Source organism: Lissotriton vulgaris, chromosome 3_1, assembly GCF_964263255.1.
Source record: "Lissotriton vulgaris chromosome 3_1, aLisVul1.2, whole genome shotgun sequence".
Taxonomy (NCBI): Eukaryota; Metazoa; Chordata; class Amphibia; order Caudata; family Salamandridae; genus Lissotriton; species Lissotriton vulgaris.
The window spans coordinates 1,833,265,314-1,833,289,932 of record NC_141689.1 but is presented as its reverse complement, the minus strand read 5'-3'; positions in this window follow the sequence as shown (position 1 = coordinate 1,833,289,932).

Here is a 24,619-nt window from a genome sequence, read left to right as displayed (position 1 = left end):
CCACTCACTCACTCCCACTCACTCACTCTCCCACTCATTTGCTCACTCCCACTCACTCGCTCACTCCCTTTCACTCGCTCACTCCCATCCCTCCCACTCATTCCATCCCTCCCACTCACTCCATCCCTCTCACTCACTCCATCCCTCTCACTCACTCCATCCCTCTCACTCACTCCATACCTCCCACTCACTCTCCCTCCCTCCCTCACTCCCTCCCCCCCTCTCACTCCTCCCTCCACCCCCCCTCTCACTTCCTCCCTCCCTCCCTCTCCCTCTCTCTCACTCCCTCCCTCTCACTCCCTCTCACTCACTCACTTCCTCCCTCCATCTCACTCCCTCTCACTCACTCACTCCCTCTCACTCACTCACTCCCTCTCACTCACTCACTCCATCCCCACTCACTCTCTCCCACTCACTCCCTCCCACTCCCTCCCTCCTACCCACTTACTCCCACTCACTCACTACCAATCACCTCCTCCCACTCCCTCCCTCCCACTCCTTCCCTCTCACTCCCTCCCACTCACTACCACTCACTCCTCCCACCCTCCCACTCACTCCCTCCCACCCTCCCATTCGCTCACTCACTCCATCCCTCTCACTCACTCCATCCCTCCCACTCACTCCATCCCTCTCACTCACTCCATCCCTCCCACTCACTCCCCCTCCCTCCCCCCTCCACTCCCTCCCTCCCTTCCTCTCCCTCCCTCTCCCTCCCTCTCATTCCCTCCCTCTCACTCCCTCTCACTCACTCACTCCCTCCCTTCCTTCTCACTCCCTCTCACTCACTCACTCCCTCTCACTCACTCACTCCCTCTCACTCACTCACTCACTCCATCCCACTCACTCACTCCATCCCACTCACTCCCTCCCACTCCCTCTCTCCCACTCACTCCCTCCCTCCCACTCACTCCCTCCCACTCACTCACTCCCACTCACTCCCACCGACTCCCTCGCTCCCACCCTCCCTCTCACTCCCTCCACTCACTCCCACTCACTCACTCCCACCCTCCCACTCACTCCCTCCCACCCTCCCATTCACTCACTCACTTCATCCCTCCCACTCCCTCCCTCCCCACTCACTCACTCCCACTTACTCACTCCCAATCACTCCCTCCCACTCCCTCCCTCCCACTCCTTCCCTCTCACTCCCTTCCACTCACTACCACTCACTCCCTCCCACCCTCCCACTCACTCCCTCCACCCTCCCATTCGCTCACTCACTCCATCCCTCTCACTCACTCCATCCCTCCCACTCACTCCCCCTCCCTCCCCCTCGCCACTCCCTCCCTCCCTTCCTCTCCCTCCCTCTCCCTCCCTCTCATTCCCTCCCTCTCACTCCCTCTCACTCACTCACTCACTCCCTTCCTTCTCACTCCCTCTCACTCACTCACTCCCTCTCACTCACTCACTCCCTCTCACTCACTCACTCCATCCCACTCACTCACTCCATCCCACTCACTCCCTCCCACTCCCTCTCTCCCACTCACTCCCTCCCTCCCACTCACTCCCTCCACTCACTCACTCCCACTGACTCCCTCCCTCCCACCCCCTCCCTCTCACTCACTCCCACTCACTCCCTCCCACCCTCCCCACTCACTCCTCCCACCCTCCCATTCGCTCACTCACTTCATCCCTCACTCACTCCATCCCTCTCACTCACTCCATCCCTCTCACTCACTCCCACTCCCTCCGTCCCCCTCCCTCCCTCCCCCTCCCTCACTCCCTCCCTCCCACTCCCTCCCTCTCACTCCCTCACTCACTCCCTCCCTCCCTCTCACTCCCTCCCTCGCACTCCCTCCATCCCTCTCACTCACTCACTCCTCCTCTCACTCCCTCCCTCCCTCCCTCCCACTCACTCACTCCCTCTCACTCACTCTCCTCTCACTCACTCCCTCCCTCTCACTCCCTCCCTCTCACTCCCTTCCTCCCACTCCCTCCATCCCACTCACTCACTCCCTCCCACTCACTCACTCCCTCCCTCCCACTCACTCCCTCCCTCCCCCTCCCACTCACTCCCTCCCTCCCTCCCTCCCTCTCACTCACTCAGTCCTCCCACGCCCTCCCTCCCTCCCTCCCACTCACTCACTCCATCCCTCCCACTCACTTACTCCATCCCTCCCACTCACTTACTCCATTCCTCCCACCCTCCCTCTCCCTCCCTCCTTCCCTCCCCCTCCCTCCCTTCCTCCCACTCCCTCCCTCGCACTCCCTCCCTCCCTCTCACTCACTCACTCACTCACTACCTCCCTCGCACTCCCTCCATCCCTCTCACTCACTCACTCCTCCCTCTCACTCCCTCCCTGTCTCCCTCCCACTTACTCACTCCCTCTCACTCACTCACTCACTCCCTCTCACTCACTCACTCACTCCCTCTCACTCCCTCCCTCCCTCTCACTCACTCCCTCTCACTACCTCCCTCCCTCCCTTTCCATCCCTCTCACTCACTCACTCCCTCCCTCTCACTCACTCACTCCTCCCTCTCCCTCCCTCCCTTCCTCCCTCCCACTCACTCACTCCATCCCTCCCACTCACTCACTCCATCCCTCCCACCCTCCCTCTCCCTCACTCCCTCCCTCTCACTCCCTCCCAATAATTCCCTCACTCCCTCTCCATCCCTCCCACTCACTACATCCCTCTCACTCACTCCATCCCTCTCACTCACTCCACCCCACTCACTTACTCCCTCTCACTCACTCACTCACTCACTCCCACTCACTCACTCCCTCTCACTCACTCCCTCACACACACTCCCTCCCTCTCTCTCACTCCCTCCCTCCCACTCACTCCCTCCCTCCCTCCCACACTCTCCCTCCCACTCACTCACCCCCTCCCTCTCACTCACTCACTCACTCCCTCTCACTCACTCCCTCTCACTCTCACTCCCTCTCACTCCCTCTCCACCCCCCTCCCCCTCCCTTTCCATCCCACTCCCTCTGTCACCCTCTGTCATCTCACCCTGGCTGTGCGCCAGCCGGGGCGCACACACACGCACAGCTGCACCCGAGCACTTAACAGGTCTTTAAAAGATCATTTGCATGTTAATGTGGCCTTTGTATTTCACCTCTTCTTAGGCCCCTGCAGCTTTACTCTGGCCATTGCTAGGATCGCCCGACCGAGCAGCAGAATATCTTGCGCTTCTGCAGACACTTAAAAAAAAAACGTAAAACACTGGTATGAATGTCTCGGGGGTCCACGGGCCGCCAGGAAAGGCTTGCCTTTCTATGAGTACCCCTGCTGTAAGACATTACCACTATTATTGCTTTCTCCTAAACCAACTATCTTTTCCTAATAACCGCTGTCTGAACTGGAGTCAATATTTTTTCTGTTAATGTAAAATGCATTTCATCATTCAGGTATAAATGCGATTTATAAGCCAATGGCACAGTATTGCCATCATTAAAGGTGATATATATATATATATACATCCTATGGACCCCGCAATTACGCGGATCATCAACTTGGTTGTATTGACATGAGTGTATTAGTGTCTGGATGCAAGCATGTCTGGTTGCAGGGTTTTTAGACTCTCCGTGTGTTTGAATGTCCAATATTAGGTATGGGCTGAAAATCTGTTCCGTTCGCGGAATTTGCAGATTTTTGGCAAATTTACGGTCTGCGAATTGCGCGAATTTGCCCAAAAATCTGCAATTCGCAAGCTGGCGGATTTTTTTGCTTGGTCGCGCTTGAAAAATCCAATCTTGTGCGTGCGGCTTTGACTTACCATGATTCTGAGTTCAGCGAGTTGTTTTTCCACCCGGTTTGCTTACCACCATTTTGGATCTTGCTGCGTGATCACGTGAGAGTTCTTTGACCGCGAGTACGTCATAAGGGCCCGCGATCACGCATCGCAGGTGTACACAATTGCGAACACGTAGATGCGGCGCGCAGATGACTTCCGGCGGGAGATTTGAACAGCTCGCTTTCCAGAACTTGCAAAAATTGCAATTCTGCACAAGAAATCCACCGCAGACAGCATAAACCTTCTGAAAAGGATGATTTTGATAAGAATGACTCCTCAAATTGACATTTGGCTGCACTTTTTCGTGCAGGGAGTTCATTTTTGGATGGGTGGGGGGAACGAAGTGCCCCAGAGTCTCCAACTTCCTGTTCCTGTCTAGCAGGCTCCTCCCTGTGCTTTGTCCATGTCCTGGTCACTTTTCATTTGGATCTGGAGCTGGAAGGATTACTTTTTGTGGCTGCTGGATATTTGTGTTTGAGGACTTTTTGGACTTTGGATCACTTTTGGATTTGAGGTTTTACAAGTAAGTCAGTGTTGTTTGTTTGGGGCATTGCAGTTGCTGCAACTACAATTTTAAAACGTTTTCCCACAGTATCCAGTAGGCCCAGGGTTAGTCATGGGTGCATGATACAACTGTTTCTGTGAGTTTTGTTGAACTTAAATCTCATTTATGTCATGGAATTTTAGCTCACTATGTGTGGATTTTTTTTAAATTTTGGGGTGCCTGTAAAGCCACACTAGCCAGTAGACCCAGGGGTAGTGAGTGGTGCATGGACTAAGTCTTTCTGTGGGGTGTCTTGAATGTAAACATCATCGAGGGCATGGATGGCATTGACTTGTGGTGATTTTCGTGTATTTTTCGACTTTTTGGGGTGTTGTTGGGGCCTGGCCATGTGGGTGGGGGTCATGTTGAGGCCTGGTCCAGGCAGGAGCTGGCCATGTGGATGGGGGTCAAGGGGCCATTTTTAAGCCAGGCAGTGTGTTCAAGCCTGCACCCAGCTTGACTTGCTTTCATCCATTATGCCCAGGGGTACTCAGTGGTGCATGGACCAAGTCTTTCAGTGGGGTGTCCTGTGTATTTTCTGACTATTTGGGGTGTTGTTGGGGCCTGGCCATGTAGGTTGGTTGGCTGGCCATGTCGAGGCCTGGTCCAGGCAGGGCCTGGCCATGTGGCTGGGGGTCAAGGGGCCATTTTGAAGCAAGGCAGTGCGTTCAGGCCTGCACCCAGTTTGACTTGCTTTCATTCATTATGCCCAGGGGTACTCAGTGGTGCATGAAACAACTCTCTCTGTGTGGTCTCTCTTCTATTAAATTAAACATCCTTTTTTGATTAGAATTGCAATTTTTATTCTGGGTCTTTGGGTGTGTTGTAATAATAATAAATGCCTACTTGCAAATATTAATTGAAGCACGACATATGTAACATTTATTTAACTAATGTTCCTCTGGCTTCCTTTGCTTTTAGGTGCAAAAGAGCACCACATCAGTCATCGTTCATCATCAGTTCTAGGAAGAAGTCCTGCAGCGGTGTGTGCAGCACAACGTCACGTGACGTCACGTGTGGCCACAGACAACTCTGCAACTCGTGCAACTGTGGCCTGCTGTTCTGACATCTGAAGAAGATGGGCCCAAAGAAAGGTGGCCGCAGCTCCTCTACCAAGAAAGTTGCCTGTGCCACTGCCAGTAAGAAGGAGCAGAAGAAGCAAGTTGCGCCACTTACCAAGGAGACTGGTGTGCCCACAGACACTTTTTTCGGGAAAAAAGCACCTGCAGCAGCGGGGTCCACTGGGGTCCAAGCTTGGAGCAGCACCTCCGCTTCATTGGGCTCAGTGCCACCACGCCAAGTTAGGTCCAAGGCCATGAGAGCTGCAGAGGCAGCCACTTTAATTGCTCAATCACCATCGACCAGTGATGATGTTGGCTCATCGCAAGAAAATAGCATCCAATCAACACAGGGTGTAAATCATCTGACGAGTGTCCAACAACCACAGCCGCAACGACAACCACAGGTGCAACTAGTAAAAGCGCAAGTACATGCGCAAGTAGAGGCGCAAGTAGAGGCGCAAGTAGAGGCACAAGGAGAGGTGCAAGGAGAGGCGCATGGAGAGGCGCATGGAGAGGCGCATGGAAAGGCGCAACTAGAGGCGCAACCAGAGGCGCATGGAGCGTCACAACTGCCCACAATTCTTGTTCCTCCAGAAGTAGAGGCACATCAGGAAATCGAGATTGAAGCGGAAGTATCTTCCGAGGAAGCCACTCCTCCTGATGATGATCCCTTGTCTTCCAGATCCCCAGCGAGAAAAAGGTCATGGAGGGCTACCACAAGTTTTCTTCAAGCCCCCTTCCTTCTGATGATCTTCATGTTGATTGGAACCCCCTCAAATCAGTCTGAGAGGGAAGCACGCCATGTGCCGACAAAGGTAGCTAAGCCTAAAAGGAAGGTTCCTGCAAGGCTTTCACTTATGGGTGATGACGACGAACAAGAAGTGGTGCATTCTGCTGCTGATCAATAGTCTGACGACGACCCAGTCATCAAAGTCGTCACTCCAGCCCCAGCGGGCATGCAGCAGACAGACATTTTTACCCTATCCCGAATTGCTACTGAGCTGGATGTGGGCGGCGTGGCACTGGTACCACCACCAACTCAGTTAACTACTACACCAACACGACCTACAGCTTCCACATTTTCTCATCAGAAGGGCCGGCAGGGACCTCCATCCAGCCAGACCCCCATTACCTCAAGTAGTGGTGCTGTAAGTGCACAACAGAGTCATATTCAGCCACGCCCATCTTCCACTTCATCAGTCATTGAAACTGAAAGTAGCACCTCCACCACCAGCAGACATCTCCAGTCCCCAGTTTGGGACTTCTTTAGTGTTAGCAAAAAGGCAGAAAACATGGTTGTTTGTTCGATTTGTAAAAGTGTAGTTAGTTGGGGTAAGCTTTATATCAACTATGTTACCGGAGGCCAGAGAGGTCATCTCCAAAAAACCACACAATCATTTGCGAAGCGCACCTCCCTAACGTGATTTCAGTTCTCCTGGTACCCTTGTAACTTCAAAAAGGACCGCCTCTCGCCTAAAAATGTGGAGAGGTTAACAATGATCAAGATGAATCAGCACTTCATACCATCAGATTACAAAATACGTGAATGCACGCAGGAAGAAAAGGACACGACTTAGGTGACGAAAGTTCTTCTCTGTTAGATGACCTACTCCCGTCTCAATTCATAGAGTTTGAGGACGAGCTCTACTTCCCTGATACCCAGGCCTGAAAATTACTTCCTTTTTTCGTCCTTATTCACTTTTATTCCTGTGTGTCTTTCTTTGATTTGCAACTATTTCCACAACAAAACTCTCACAACAAGTCCATCAGCAGCACTTCATCTTATTTTCCTTATTGATATGAAGGTGCTGCAGTCTGCATTCCTGAGGTTCACAAGTTCACAACTCAATCATGGTCCTCTATCCTCCTCCTCCAGATTCCCCCTATCCATTTCCCTCAAGGCAGATGGCTGGATTACGCAGAATGAAGAAACTGTCGCTTCGTAGACGAGACTCCTCAAAAAGAAGTGGGACTGGAATTACTGACTATATGCTGATTGCTGACAGTTACTTCTGAAATTGATTGACACACACGAGAGGCTGCCCTGTGGGCCTCCACTTTAAGAACAACAAGATGCGGACAAAAAGTGGAACAGGTAATGAATAATGAGATGGCATGCACTGCAGTGGACAGCAGCACTGGCTGTCTGGCTCTGATAAAAGCAATTGCTGTTTGCTTGTTGTGCATGAAATAAATCATCATATGTCTTCTGTTATTATTTAATCTTTTACACACTAAATGTAACTCAAGTCTACTCTGTGTTTTTTTACCTTATTTAATTCAAATTCTTCTACTGCAGGGGTCACTACGTTGCATTTTTTAATATGCAAAATGTCCTTGGACTCACTGTGAGTGTAGACTGCGACTGCATGAACAACATTGAGTTTGCAAATATACCATGATGATGATGAGTCTTGATGATCAAAGATACATTATATCTTTTTTCTTTAGAAATCTTTATTTCGGCATTTGCCATAAAAGATACACAGAAACATGTAAAGAACACAATACATGGATGGCAATACAATTTATTTTAGCAGGACATGGTGGAGTAAAACCATTACTGTAGACCACTGTCTGGTAAAAACACAGTAAAATTATTTGATATAAAACCCAAAATTAAAAATTTACAGGATTTCAAAGAAAGACAATGTCTTGCTTATTGCTATTGCTCAATTGATCATATACTGACAATTAGGCTCTTTCGCTTATGCCACATACCTGCCAGAAATTGGGAAACAGCAAATACAATGGGTCTACTTGTATCTGTTTTTAGTGTTCTAAAAGCATGCATGCATGCACTGCACAAAACCCAAGTTCTTGCACAGGGGCACGAGCCAGAACCTCTGAGGCCTGGAGTAAACTGGACAGAAGAAGAGAACGTGCAGTTCATTTTCCATGTCACAGTTACACCCAGGACAGTTTTTTACGGCAGGGGAGGACCATCTACTAGTAAAGGCTCTCAAGGGTAGGGTGCCATATCTCCACTGTACATACAGTTTCCTCGCTAAAGACAACACTAAGCGATGAGAGTCACCTACTTTATACACTGTGAGAAATCAAAATACCTTACACTATCTAATAACGATTGTTCAGATACTCAACTTGGAATGGCCCACCGCGAAAGCCACTAACAATAAGAATTGTATACAAAACCCAAGGAGTATCTTATTTCATCGATGTAATAATTAAATAGTCTCATGTAGACAACATCCGTCCGACAACAAAAACTCTTCACTGCAGACTTGCTTCTTCTTTCTTTTTTTATTTTCACATAATTTCTTCAACGATGTTTCAATAACTATCCATACAGTTCAAATGATGATCAAATACAGCCACAGTACAAAATGATGATCAAATACAGCCTACGCGTTTCGTCCCCCATGGGACATCATCAGGGCTGTAGAAAGTAAAGAGAAAAAGGATAATAACTAACCATTCATTAATAATACATACATTTAACAGTAACAAGTCTTACATTGCCTATATAACAATCTAAAGCAATTCCTGCCTATATAACATTTTACCAACCAATATCATCATATTGAGAACCCAAAACAAAACATCTCATCATGAGTGTGACTATTTAGAGTTTTAACCATCCCCAGCATATCCTCACCTTTATAAGCAATCAATGCTATTTTGACTTCTTGGTTCAGCCAGTCTTTATAATACTGCCTCTTAACTTGTATCGTCTCGTTTGAGGTAAATCTAAGTTTAAAACAAATTAATCCATTCAATACATGGGCTAATTAACTCATCACTGTCACCCTTACCCTGAAAGTATTAAAATCACTACTGCTCGCTAAAATAGGATAAATATCATCCATGAAATGCTCAAAATAAAAAAAAATCTTTAACTTTTAAAAAGGAATTGGTTAAAATGTAGGGGTGGGCGGCCAGCTACGCTCCGTGCACGGAGTGTGCGTAGTGCCGCCTACTCCGCATTTTGTGGAGCGGGCGTAGCCAGGCGGCACTACGCACGCTCCGCAGACGGAGCGTAGCTGGCCGCCACCCGCCTCCCTCCGCGCCCTCCCTAAATACTTTAAATTAAAGGAATCAATTAATTTAAAACGCACTTACCTTGCCCGCCGCTGCCCGCCGCGTCCCCGGGGCTCGCTATCTTCCGTCTTCTTTAATAATGCGCATGCGCGGGCGGCCGCGCATGCGCATTTTCTCGTGAGAAATGCCCATGCGCGGCCGCCCGCGCATGCGCATTAGTAAAGAAGACGGAAGGCGGAAGATAGCGAGCCCCGGGGACGCGGCAGGCAGCGGCGGGCAAGGTAAGTGCGTTTTAAATTAATTGATTCCTTTAATTTAAAGTATTTAGGGAGGGCGGGAGGGAGGCGGGTGGCGGGGCTGGCGGCCAGTGGTGTTTGCGGAGTGGGGCTACACGGAGTGCGGAGGTGGGCGTAGTTTCTCGCCCACTTCGCGTAGCTCTGCGAAGCCCCACTCCGCCAACTCCGCCCAGGGTTATTAAAATGCCAGCATGGGAATTGGACAAAGCAGCAGCTTTCAACGAATGACCTGGTGATTGACTTGCGTGTGACCATTCTGCAACCACTCTCAGGATCAGTCCATAGGACAGGTACTCCTAGCTTACACATTCCTTCTTTATGAACATAAGCCAAGGAATATTCCCTGCCCTAGAAAAGGTAAGTATCTCTTTAAGTTCCAGCCTATAGTTTAACAGCTCCGGTGGTACCCAGAGTCTGCGCCAGAACCTAAGAGGTTTGAGCGCTAGCTCCTCATCAAAAGGTCTCACCCCCAAATCAAGCCTTAAGGGAAGGAGTGGAGTTCTGGAGGGTAGTGTTAGCAACTGCCTTAGAAATGTCTTTTCTATCCTAATAATTTCAGGCCTGCAAGAGTATCCCCATAATTCTCCGCCGTACATAATCGTACCCCTTGCTTGCGTTTTATATATCTCCAATGGCGGACCAACAGGTTTAATAGTAGACTCATTGGATAGCTTGAGGATTCCACCTGCAAGCTGGGCCAATTTCAATTGTGACTTGATTTGCTGGGGGCCCCACGTCAAGGTCTCATTGATGGTGACCCCTTAGGTAATCAAATGTCGAAACCCTTTCCGGTCTGGTTGTACCTAGACTGGGATTTGGCCAGATAGTTGCGGGGGTTAAAGATCATAAATTTGGTTTTAGAAGCGTTTACCTCCAAACCCCGACTTCCACAGAATTCCTCAAATCCATCCAAAGTATGCTGTATCCCCATTGGAGACTTTGACAGCAAAAGGGTGTCGTCGGCGAACATGATCGCAGGGACCCTACTGCCCGCCAGCTTTGGAGCGTCGTTGTTCTGCACTCCATTCAGGTGCACGATTACCCCGTTGACATAGAGGCAAAAAAGGGTGGGAGCAAGTACGCACCCCTGCCATACCCACCTGCCAACAGGGAGATGATAATGCACCATTCTTCCCACATCTGACTTGGGCAAAGTTCGCCTCGTGTAGCTTCATTAGTATTGTTAGGAGTTGAATCGGTAAACCCAACTCGAGGAGCACAGACCAAAGTTTCCCTCGAGGGCCTAGATCAAAAGCAGAGCGAAGGTCAACGAACACCATATAGAGGCTGCCACCCTCTAATCTCACCGTTTTCCAAAATAATAATGACAAACAAAAAATTTGGTCCGTGGTGGAGGTGTTCTTTCTAAACCCTGCTTGGTACGGGCTAAGTATTCCGTACTCCTCTATCCAGTCCTGAATACGATCTAAAATAAGTCGTGCAAAGATCTTCTGTGGGACATGAATGAGACTGATGGGTCTGTAGTTGGCTGGGAGCAGAGGAGAACCCTTCTTAAATATAGGGACTATCTCTGCGTCCAGCCAAGTACAAGGAACCATCATTCCTCTCAGGACTGTGTTAAAAAGAATTTTGAAGTACGGACCCCATATTTTTGGTTCGTGTGTAAAAAGGTCTCCCGGGAGTTTGCCTAAGCCCGGGGCTTTTCCTACTGCAAGTTTTGAAATTGTATTACAGACTTCCGCATTTCTTTAAAGTCACTCACTGGGATGGATGGATCATCATCGTCGGTTTACGGAAGAACTATGCCCATTTCATGAGTGGCAAACAGGTAAACCAGTCAACAACAACTACAGCAGAACTACATGTCTGTCTAGTGGTGGTATGGAGTGGTCGAGCCAGTGCAGTGTTGTTATGCCAGAGTCCAGACAGCAGTTCATGTAAAATTGTGGCTCTGTGGCATGCTGCATACAATTAGATATGCTTTGTCTGTCTGTGTCAAAGAGGTAGGCTACATCAGGTTGCTTCACTCAGTGGCCCCTGCCTTGACCGTCTGCATGGCCCTGGCCTGCTGTGTGCTAATCACTATCCTTGAAAACTAGGAGACTCAGAGTACGCACTTTAGAAATGATGATACTTGTATGTAATACTGTCGCCTCTGAAACTGAAAGTGTTATTCTTGCACTACAGCACACCGTACCTTATATTTTTTCTCTGTGGTGTTTTAATTTCACTTCCTGTTTCTCCATCAATAATTACAGGCCGGCTTTTACCCTGTGCGATGGGAAAAATGATTAACTCAGGCTTACCATTAGTGGTCCGCAATTCCGCATCCGCCAGGCAGGCAGTGGACAGTGTGTCTGGTCACAAAGATTGATCTTGATTCAGATGGAATGGAGAAGTACCGCGAAGAAGAAGAATGGCTGGATGCATGCAACTTCCCAAATTGAACAGGACAACTACAACGTACAGTTACAGTATCCTCTTCACTTCTCCTTATCTTTTAAATAATGTTATTGTTGTGAACTTCTATGAGTGTGACTCTGTGCATTTGTTTGCTCTCTGCTTCTAATTCACCCCTCCAGCTATTTGATAAGTTTTTCTTTGCTATTTTTAAAACTAATTTAATGTACTACTAAGTGTTTATTCTCTCTGAGGGCAGATACGCAAGTGAAATTGCGTAATTACTGAAGCCCTGTACTGTCACATTGTTGCTTCATAGTTAGTAAGTTGTAGTACTACTTTTCAGTAATCTAATCATCCATTTAGCAACAACTTCATGCATGCAGTAGTGCATGCACTCCCTTTATGTCCCTTAAAAGATTTATGAATATCTTCGGATCCAAAGATTTTTCTTTCTTAATTTGTTGTTTGTCTATCCATGCTGTTTTTTTTTTCCTCTCTCCACAAAACATTCCCAAAAACCCCCATTCCCATCCAATTTTCAAATACTAACGCTCCTCCCCCAGGCTGTGTGGTTTTCATTGAGGTGTGGCTAAATGACAACAATAATTCCACACACTTGCTGGGGAGGATAAGGACAAAGCAACAGAAAATACATTTCAAGGATGGGGAAGGAATCCGAGGATATGTTCTTACTGTGTACTGCACTATATACCGTACTGTTCTAATGCTAAGCTCGTGCCACTCAATGTTTAATTTCCTTTTTTTCATATGCTGCTACTACCAGTGTGTATTCTTCCACTACTACCACCACCACAACGATGACATTTCATCTGTCCAGGATTCAACCTTAATCGCCATTTGCCATGCACCCAGCCCTGTGCCTTGCCCTATTCTCAAACACGACTCACAGGTAAGATAAGCATTTTGGGGGAGGAAGAATAATGGAGTAGGAGAGGAGAGACTGACGGTAGTACTAGTACAGTAGTAGGACAATTGAATTCACTAACTCTGTCAGTGGCAATTTTCAAAAAATTTGGGCGATTAGACAATTTTAATCAACCAGCCAGTTAAGTTTCAGGAAAACAAATGTACAGTTAAGTTAATCCCCCCCCTGCCTCCCCCACGAAACAGTAAAAACGCGTATGCTATGCTTAAGTTGAAAATAAATAATTATTTACACCCTAACAAAAATAAACTAACCCACAAGACCCGACCCACCCCCCTCCCTAACCCCAACCAATGTCCATGAAATGTCCTGAAATAAAGTTCCAAAACTCCAACGTCCAATTCCCACCCACCCAAAAGTCTTTAAAAAAGGGGTAAGGGACAGTCTCTCCTCCTCTACTGCTGCCAGTGGTGTCCTTTGGCCAGGTGGTCCCGACGCTCACTGCAGAGGTCCTTGAGCAGGGTTTTCATTCTCTTCACCTCCTGCTCAAGGTTGGACACCCTGAGGGTCAAGCGGTGCAGACGAGACTTGCACCTGCGGTGGGGGGCAGCTGATTTTTTTGCTGCTTGGCGGTGGCGGGTGGCTGCGGTACCAAGGCTCCGTACCGCTGAAGGCTTGCGCTGACTGGATTACCCAGAGTGAGCGGAGGAGGATGCAGCTGTTGCGGATGTTGTAGATGTCGACTGAGACTGCGTGTCCTCCTCCTCATGGGCCACCAGCCGCCGATATTCTGCGTCAATCACCTCCGACTTCTGTTGCCGTGCCCGTCTAGCCAGCTCCTTCCGTGTTAGTTTGGAAGGAGCATCTATATGAAGAAAGAAAAACATACTGTAACCAATGCTCTTTAAGATTAACACAAAATAATTCAGCAGAAAGTTGTGTCACAGTAGCACTAGCAACTTGCAAGCACAGTACATAATATTTGTGGCCTGTATCTATATAACCTCCCACTTTGTCGGCCTCTGCTCTAACATTAGTGGGAGTTTCAGGAATTCTACTAGCACTATATGGACTCACTACATTAGATTCAGACAGTATACCAGTCTTCTTCTTCTTCTCTCTTGTTTAGCGAAATTGTTATGTAAACTTGTGGAAGCCGGCATAATGCCAGCGCAGTCAACTTGCACCAGAGTATGAGTACCATGATCCAGGCATCCATCCATTCAAAGCAGATGTCAATCATTCTTCTTAATATCTCAACTCAAAGTTAATATCAATCATTCTTCTTAATGTCTCAACTGGACAAACCTTACTTTTCTCACGGAAAAACTACCTTTTTATTTTATTTTGGAAATCGCCAGCCATTCATCCATGCTTGACTCGCATTTGAATTTGAACCAAAGGATATATTGCGCACACATACAGTTTCAGTTTCACCTACCCAGGCAGTCCTCTTTCCGTTCTCCTTCCACCCATCCTCGCTTCAGCCTTCAACCGGCCATGCATCATATTCCCAGCCACCTCGGGCAGCATTCAAAAACAAGTATCATTCTTTGCCAGTCATTACTTTTAACTCGCTCGTCCTTCCTTACACCCCTCTTTCCCTTTTCGTTCATCCCAACCATCAACTTCATCTCTGATCTGACTTGGCTTCTCGATAAAACTTTCACAGCTGAGTTGAAGTCAAATTTAGAGGAGGCCATTGGTTACTTGTCAACTCCCGCCGGTAATGCTATTACTAATGAGAAGTCAAGGGTGAATGTCTTCTACCTGGTTGACAAAAACTCAGGGGCATATTATCAAGGACCCATGTTAAAATTATCAATGTTTTATCGGCAGGAAACTGCCGATAAAACGGCGATAATGGGCTTGATAATACGCCCTTGTTAATTCCCATAGAAGCCCATGTTCTTGTATTAACATGGGCTTCTATGGGAATTAACAAGGGTGTATTATCAAGCCCATTATCGCTGTTTTATCGGCAGTTTCCTGCCGATAAAACAGCAATCATTTAAACACCGGTCCTTGATAATATGCCCCCTAGTTCTAAATTTGTAAGTCTTCTTAACAGTAAAGTGTACTTTGTACTGTACAACATATACACCCCTGCAGAGAGCCCACTCTGCAGTCTGCAATCTCACTAAGTAACGGAATATAATAGCTTTGCTTACCACTGCCCGCCACTCCTGTGGCATCCCCCACAGCAGTTCCTGATGGCTCTTGCACCGCATCCGACCCTGGAGTGCCCACCTCCCCGCTGGCCCCGGCACTGGTGCTTGGCTATGCCGATGTTCCGCCTAGAAAATACATTTCATATTTTTAGATGCCATATACACCACTCCCTATTTTGTCTAGGAATGAAAAAGTTAATAGTACTACATAAACAAATTTAATAATTTGTGAGTATAGTCTACTCTAAACTACAAATTTCCCGTCCTTCAGGGTGTTCTTTTATGTATGCTTAGCCATAACATGTGATGCTACACTTTTTGGCACAACTGATGAATGCTTGCTTTTCAACATGCACCATTTCTCTCATAACAGACAACAAGACAACAGAACAAGAGCAAGATCATCATGATATCATCTTGGTCAGAGTCATCAAGGATTCATCCTCACCACGACTTTAACCAGGTGAGGGCTCTCCGACAATTAATGTGTGAAATCAGCCACTTTTCAGTTGTTCACCGTTTGTTATATGACATTGATTTTAATAAATGTTTTTATATAATGCACAACGGAAATGTAATACACAGAGTACACGCAGAACTAGTTGTTTTACTTTAAAAAAAGCTTTAAAACTTACATAGGCTCTGTGGTTTTTGGTCATGAGTGAGTGAGCGAAAGGGTTTGCAATTTGCAAGCATGAGTCCGTGGCTTTGAGAGGTCGGGACTCTGACTCAGTAGTCTTATGTTCTGGGTTGTATAATCATTGGGGATCATCGTTGCATTCGGGACCTAAATGACTCTGACACACTAGCTAGTCAGTAAGGAGATTGGGGGTTCAACTTCTGTTATGACTGAGGTATATGGAAAGTCTAACTGCACCTATTATAATTTATAACCAATGCCCTATTTCTTGTCCATAGTTCTGCTTGTGCAGAATAGTCCCTGCAACAGTAGTAGTATGTATTGTCCTCCTATCCAATCAAAAAGTAGACTAGTATCTTATTCTTGGTGGCCATTGACATTTTATTGTTGGGAATTGTCAAAGCATAAACATTAAGAAGACTTCAATAGACATTATGGACAACCCAGAGAACTGCACTCAGTGCCTAGAGCTATTGCTGAATAGGAGTTTTGTTTAACACCTTTTGCCTACTGTGCAAGCTTAGCTAACTACACAGACAGACTAATAATAATAATCTAGTAGTAGCGCAGAGAGTCATAGTAGAGCCAGGATAAGAATTTAGAAACCGTCTACAAGAAGATCAGAAACGATTTAGGAAAAAATGGAATGAGGAACGTTTGGAAAAAATAGGTGCTGTAAAAGGTAGGGAAGTATAATTATTAATATTAACAGGAAAACTTACTAGGGCCAGCAGAGGAGCCCTCGGCAGACCTATCCTGGCCTTCCTGGTGTTGTTTCTGCTCCGCCCTCGCCGCTACCTCCTCCTGTGTCCTCTTGCCCCTGGGGGAAGCTGGTGTACAACATGAAAGAAAGACACAAACATTGATGATTGTTGTCAACCAAATCAAACATTTAAAAAAAACAATAACAAAATATTTCGGGGAAATAGACAACAACTACACTAAATTCATTGACCCATATCTGATGTGGTCTACTAGGATATAGTATTGCTGGATTCGTGGACCGTCTACTTGGAAAGTTATGTAACTCACTAAACCAACTACGAAAAGGTTCTACTAGGACTGGCAGGCAGCACCAGGCAGCACGCGAAGAGACAGACACAGTCCGTCATGATCACCACCACTATCTCTTCTTAGTGGCAGGAGTACAAAGGAAGGACTGGATTCGAGTCTCTAATGTCTAGCATTACACAGTTCTGTAAAGTACACTGATACATAATCATCACCCAGGCCAAATGAGCACAAAATTGAAAACAAGTAGGCATAGTAGCACCGCCAGTGAGCAGGCGAGCACCTGTAATCACAGAAGCTTTTGAAACATAATTTACCTGCAAAGTAATCGGCAGCATTCTTGCTCTTCGGAAAAAACAAATATTTGCAATATCATAAAAAACACAGAGCAGGAGAAAACAAAGTAAAGATTAAATAGCTACTACTACTCACCAAGCCCAGGGATCTCCAAGCCAAGCAGGTCGAGCAGGTTGTGTTCCCGGTCCAGGATGTCGGACCACCGGTGCATCGCCTGGTTGTAGGTGCGCCGGACAAAAGACTCCCGATACATGGCCCGGCACTCCTTCCCCCATAGCTTGCAATGCTTCCGGAGCCTGTACCCGGCACCGAGCCTGCCGCCTGCCGCAACGGTCTTGGGGAGGTGGCGGTGGACAAATAAAACTGGCCACCTCCGTCGAGCTGAAAATCTCCCGGGCTATTACTGCCTCCCCCCTTAAGTGCCCGCATGGGAGCCGGGTACGGGGTGCGGGACCCTTCCCCTTCTGGTTCTCCCGGCTCCCTTTGCCATGATCCTGGACAGGAAAGTTTCATAAAAAATAGGAAAGAATAGGGTAAAAGTAAATAAAATAAAAGATGTAAAAAAAGTAGTTTTTAAAGTAACGAAAGTTGAAATAAACACAAAATATAGATGTAGAAAAATAGAGGGATACATGATGAGTAAAAAAGATCCCAAAAAAGTTCAAAGAATTAGGGGAAGATTGAAAAAGCATGCCCAGTACCATAGCAATGAATGAAAAACAAGATGGCCGCACCCATTGCGACCACGTGGGTAAGTTTACGTGATATTTCCCCCGTTAGCACGCAAAAACGCATGCAAACACGTAATTGCGCCCCGCAAGTAGGAAATTCCCAATGCGAGCATGCAACGAGCACCCGGAAACGGAAATAAGCAATGCGACAACAAAAACAAGATGGCCGCGCCCATGTATGTAAGCATGGGTAACTTTGCTGTTGGCGTGCTGAAAAAAAACCCTGCGAACACGCAAAGCGCCCCGCGAACACGCAAAAATAAAAACATTTGCACAAATTTGCGGATGTTGCCGACCGCGAATTCGCTTTCGCACGAATTTGCGTTCCGCAAATTCGCAAATTTCACCCATACTTATCCAATATGTACTGGAGAAGTCAGGATGAATTGAATTGTACAAGGGTTTCACTTATTTTGCATAGTTTGAGTCTACCAAAGTTCAGAAAGCCCAAAAGTGATTGTAGCTTTTTATGGTGTTTAGTTTTTGCAAGAAAGCCTATTTCTCTAAGACAAGTGGTGCAAGGCTTTTGCTTTCATTTGATAAATGATATTCTAAGAAGAGGAATCAGAAATAATCAATTTTTGGTTTTGAAAATGTTACTTATTCACCATATTCAGTGAATCCCAAATCTATGTGATCTACCCTGGCTAAGTGTGTGTTTAAGTCATCGTCCATGAGGTATATGTCATCAACATAGGACAATGCTTCTGAGTCAATTTCTTGTAGAATAGATGTTACACAGGCAGCAAACAGACCTGGACTGTGCTTGTACGCCTGTGAGATTTGAATAATTTTCTCTGGACCCTGAATGTGCTACATACTGGTAAGTCTCTACCTTCATGCAGAATGTTTTTGCAGAAAAAACCATTAGAAATGTCCAATGTTGTTTTATATATGTTTTATAGAAAATATTGTTCATTAGAGCAGCTTTATGGGAATTTCGAATTGCAAAAGTATGTGTATGTGTATGCTCTTGTTTCATTACAGAAATTAGTGGAATATTCATGGGAGATACACAGGGCTAAACAATGCCTTGGTACTCTGTGAGAGAATCATTCTCACCAGGCTTTTAGCTTTATGTTTCATTGAGTACTGTGGTTGCACCTGTGGGCTGAGGTGTATAAGTATAAAATGATAAGGAAAATCCTTATTGCGGCCTGCATGATTGTGATATAATGCTAGTGCTGGTGTAAGAGCCCATTCTGTGGGATATGCTTGACTAACAACTTCAGGGACAAGAACAGAGAAGGAAGGTATTATTATAGCCTCCCCTTGTGAGACTTTTTTAACAAACTACTTCAGTCAAGAGAATGTCGTAGGTGTTGGTAAAATTTTCCCAGAATATTACTTTATTAGTACGTGGTATGTCACCCTCAATTTGGATGTTCAAATCATTAAGTTTATAAGGAGGGCTAACCGGCAGACCAGGTGCTTAAGCTTGAATAAATTCATTAGTTACTCTTGAAATCAGAAACTCTTGAAGATTCCTGCAAACTATTGTGACCTTTGCAAGCGTTGTCTAGCAGTTTCAATGCCCATGTCTTGTTCTGAAGGAGCATTCTCAATATGTGAGGCATATTTAGTGGAAATACCTGCCACCTTCTTTTTAAATTGGGATTTTTGTTGTGGAAGGTTCTCTCCTTTTTTATGATGATATCTGACGAGTGCTGTGAGTCAATTTTTGTTTTCACATACTCTTCATGACTATGTTTGTTTTGTTCTCCTCTCACTGACGGCTGTTGAGTCATTTGCGCCTCAGCCGGCTGGTCGAGGGGAGGAGACTGGGCGGTTAGCGCTCTAGTGTTTCTCTAATCCTATAAGAGCGTCACTTGGGCTTGTTCAGTTAGACTCTGCAGGTACCTCTGCCTTACTCATTTTGATTTGGGGGGCTTTCTTGGTCCTTTCAGTTGTTTGCTGTGCTCACCTGATTCACCAAAGCTTATTTCTCCGCCGCGCACCCCTGTCCACCACAGTTTTTACCGATTGTGTGGGGGGTGCATACGCGGCATCATTTGCTCTTCGGCCGGCTGGTCGAGGGGAGGAGACTGGGCGGTTAGCGCTCTAGTTTTCTGCCACCTCCCCCTATTTCAACAGCAAGCCCGTCTGCACCCGTCCACGCCAAGTCCGCGCCCGGGGACAGGGATGCTGCCTTTCTTCCATCAGAATTTGGGCCCACTCTAAGGTACTCAAAGGGGGATTTAATGGATATTGGCATGAAAAACTTGACGCTGTGCTCCCACATCCTGAAAGAAGACATTCTGTCTAAGAAAGCACCCTTCTCATGTAGCCGGTGTGGCCTTTGCTCTCAGGGAGTTGAAGCAATTAGCCCTCCCCCTCAGTCGTCCAAAGCCCACTACACACAACAGCCAATGTCATTGCAGGGATTCCTCTTGAATTCCAGGTCTCTGATCAAGAATAACATTGCAATTAAGGACTTTGTTCTTCAACCTGCCCCTGACTGGGTGTTTCTCACCGAAACCTGGGCTACTGATTCCTCTGGTCCCGAGTTGGTAGAGGGCATCCCTTTGGGGTATTCCCCTATCAGACTTGATCGGGAGGTTCAACGGGGTGGAGGCCTAGGTATTCTGGTCAAAGACACTTTGAACTGTAGATCAGAACCTCTGACCTCAGCTCTTGATCCCTACCATCCCTTATATTTTTCTATTAATTTTACTCCCTCTGAGAGCTTTTCTGGAATTTTGTGCTATAGGCCCCAGACCCCAGGGCCTCGTTTAGTGATAATTTTAGCAAGCTCCTAGAACCCTATCTTGAGCGGACGAATCTTACGCTTCTTGGTGATTTAATTTCCATTTAGATAATTATGTAAATCACGATACCCAAACCTTGTTATAATGCATGAAGGGTTTTGGTTTCACTCAATTTGTGAATACCCCTACCCATGACGCGGGCCATACCCTTGACGGGCTCTTCTCAAATGATGATTTAATCTTGGTGGGCGTGCCCTTTCCCCTCTCATGGTCCGACCACTTTACAGTGCATTTTGCTCTTAGGGCTATTTCCCTTCCTAACACTCAGAGCATAGGGACAAAAATCATTGAATAACAAAATCTTACCCGGATTACTAATGAGGCTGCCATGACTGCTTTTAAAGATTTACAGCAACCAGATCTTTATAATGCAGACACCGTGGCAGGATATCTCTCAAATAAAATTACTGCGGTAATGGACTCTCTTGCCCCCTTAAAAAGATGCTACTTGGCGAGAAAAACGCCTTCCGCTCCCTGGTTCTCTTACCGACTTAGAAATTTGAGACAAGAGTATAGAAGGACTGAAAGACACTGGCGGAAGGACTTGGCACCCTCTGGCATAGAATCCCATAAGAAATGCCTGAATGCATACAAAGCAATCATAATGGAGGGAAAGGAAAAACATTACTCAAAGATCACTGGGGCCATTACTTCTCCTAAGGAGTTTTTTAAAATCTATAATTCCCTAGTGGCCCCGTTGGTCTCGGATAAAGTGGAACCGTCACAGGAGCTCTGTGATCGCTTAACCTTCCTTTTTCCACTCTAAAATCTCCGATATTTATGACCAACTGGAACTTTTTGGGTTTTTTTTGCACTTGGTAGAAACTATTCAATTTGTAAAGATGAATTTTTCGAACAGACCAAAGGTGTAACAATAGGAGCCATTTGTGCTCCAGCCATTCGTAATCTTAACATAGCTGATTTTGAATTCAATCACATTTTCAACACAAAATCTATTTTTAAGAAAAACATTAAGAAATATTTTCAAAACATTGACAATATCTTCTTGATTTGGCCAGGCACTACTGAGTCCTTAACAGAATGTTTTGACTGGTTAAATTCCCAGAAGATAATATTTTGTTCACAATGCAGTCAAAGAAGCATTCACTACCACTTCTGGACGTTACTATTCTTCATTTTTTTTTTTTTAAACAATTTTTATTTTCATTTCATCAATATATAATACGAAACAATCAAATACAGTCTCCTTCTATTACATTAATCGATTAATTATGATCCGGCAGTTTCAACACAGTAAGGTTAAAGAACATCACATATACTTTAACTATCCCACTACACATTTACACCCGCCTCTCCCCATCCATCACAATATGTCAGATTTCCAGCTGTAACATCAGGGACCTTCTCCTTTCACGGGCTGTTTTCAGGTGTCATCTCTGTACATTTTGGCTCACATATGTTCCCTCGGGATTCGTTCCACTGCCTCCATATTCGTATACACTTTTTGGGGCAACCCCTATGCGTGTAGACCACTTTCTCCGCTACCATGGCGATGTCCATATCGTTTTCCCATTGTGATTGTGTGGGTCTCACCCCGGAGCCCCAGTTCTGCGCTATATTCCGTTTTACAATAGCCTTTCCCAATGTAGCCCACGCTTTCTACGTCACATTGAGGTCTGTTTGCTGCCATATGTTTAGAATACAACATCTAGGGTCTGCCAGGACATCTACCCCGCTCACCTCTGAGATTTGTTCCAACACTTGTTCCCAATATGATCGTAATTTGGGGCAATCCCATATGGTATGATAATACGTGCCGGTTCGTCCGCAGCCCTGCAGGCGAAATGGGTCAGGCGCTTGCCTCAATTTGTGTATCATGGTGTGAAAGTAAAACTGGAATTTCTTAATGCCAATTTGATTCTGGATGCCCCCGCCAACGTTTGCCTTAACAGCGCTATCAACAGCGCTAACTTGCCATGCTTGTGCATTTTTCCCACATTATCTGCTATATCTGTAAACCATCTGCTTGAAGGCATTAAGTCCGGGTCCCCTCTGGATCCCTGTCCTCTCAAGGTTGTAAAAACAGCTAAAGAGGCTTAGATCCCCCATTTTTTTAATGGTCCTTCATCTGGCCATCTCATCGGGCCATTTCCCATTGACTTGGAAGGCTGCGGTGGTTAGGCCCATTCTTAAAAAACCCTCCCTAGGTCCTCAAGCTCTAAAAAACTTCTGCCCAATCTCTCTGCTGCCCCTCCCTGCAACAATTCTTGAATCTCATCTAAATGCACATCTGAGTGCCTACCTGAGGGACTACAATATCTTGGATGGTTCTCAACATGGCTTCAGTTGGGCGCATAGCACGGATACGGCTCTTACATTGGTGTTGGACAATATACGAGTGCAATTGGATGCAGGGCATACCACTCTCCTCATCTTACTTGACCTCACGGCTGCATTCAACACCCTCTCCCCTTTGAGACTGGTGGAAAGCCTTAAGGAGATAGGGGAGGGCGGCAAGGCCCTGGACCTCCTCGCCTCTTTTCTCAGTCAGCGGTCTCAAAATGTTAGATTGGGTGATTTTTACTCTGAGTCCTGCCCCCTTGTCCGTGGAGTACCACAGGGCTCATCTCTGAGCCCTACCCTTTTTTTTCCAAAGGTATTTTTATTGAGATTGGAAAAAAAAAAGAAACAAAAAAGATGCAACAATCCCGCACAAATTCCCAAGCAGGGGGCAATTATAGAGGCAAGTGACACAGAGGCATGTAGCATGAAGAACCACCAACATTTAGTCCGTAAGGCCAGTCCATAGGAGGAGCATAAGACTCCCCCCAGTGGATATATAGAGGCACTACAGAGTCAATAATAGAGTCAAGGTGGGTAGCTTTACGAGTTCAGAAGACAGCGAAAAATTGAGCATTATCTAGTGCGTTAGACCTCTTGTTGCCTCAGCTATTGGCAGGGCGTCACATAAACATGGACCAGGAAACACTCCCCCCTCCCATCCCTCCCCCCCAGTGGTGGTGGCAACATCTGTGCTTATTTATTCATCCATTTAACACATTCACACCTGAAATAGATGGAGAGCCCGTACCGTGGACGGGCATACTGCTGATGGCAATCCCTTAGAAAGAAAGCGGACCAAGGGGCCCCAGCGGAACATGGCGTTCTTGAAATAACCCAAGAAGACATCCGCCATGCGCTCCATACTCAACAGCTTCCACAGTCTTGAATGCCATTGGGAGATCGCCGGGGCCTCTGGTTTCTTCCAAGCTGTGGCTAGAGTAAGCTTGGCAGTTCCAATACACAGCCATAGTATCTTTTTGTCGGCCCTAGTCTGATGTTCGAGATCTGGGTCCCGAAGGCCCAGCAGGAGCCATCGAGTCCGCAATCAGGTACCCCAGTAACCCCTTAATATGGGATAGGATCTCTTCCCAATATGGGCGGATGATTGGGCAGTCCCACCAGATGTGGCGGAAGTCTCCCAGGAGGCCACAGCACCTCCAGCATCTATCCGAAGAAGTTGGGAAGATCTGATGCAACTTGGCTGGGTATAAGTACCAGTCCATGAGAGTCTTAAGATGCGCCTCCCGGAGTTCCACCGAATGATTATGTGTAGCGATGTCGCGCCATAGGTGCGACCATTCCACATCTGAAATATCACGTCCCAGGAGTTCCTCCCAGAGCCCCATATATCTCGGCCTTGGCGATACAGCGGAAGAGAGAAGAAGATTATAAATAAATGAGATGACGCCCTTCATGGTGGATGTCCGGGATAGGAAAGCCTCAAATGGGGCAGGCAGTCTCGTGGCCGCATCTCCGACTGCGGGTGATGTAGCCCAATGGAGCAGCTGGATGTAGTTGAAACGTTCAGATGTCAGGACTCCGTAATCCCGCATGCAGTTCTCAAAGGTGAGTGGGGTGGAGCCATGAAACAAATGCGTGAGCGCATGGCAGCCCCCATCCCTCCATGTTTCAAAGGGGCCTTCCCACAAGGCTGGTGGAAAAGCTGGGTTGAAGTGTAAAGGCGTGAAGGGCAGTTCGAGCAGTAGCGCCCCCCCCTCCCCTAGCGCCTTGAGACCCTCTAAGTGAGTAGTGCGCTATATAAATGCTTTGATTGATTGATTGATTGAAGGGGGACGGGAATATTG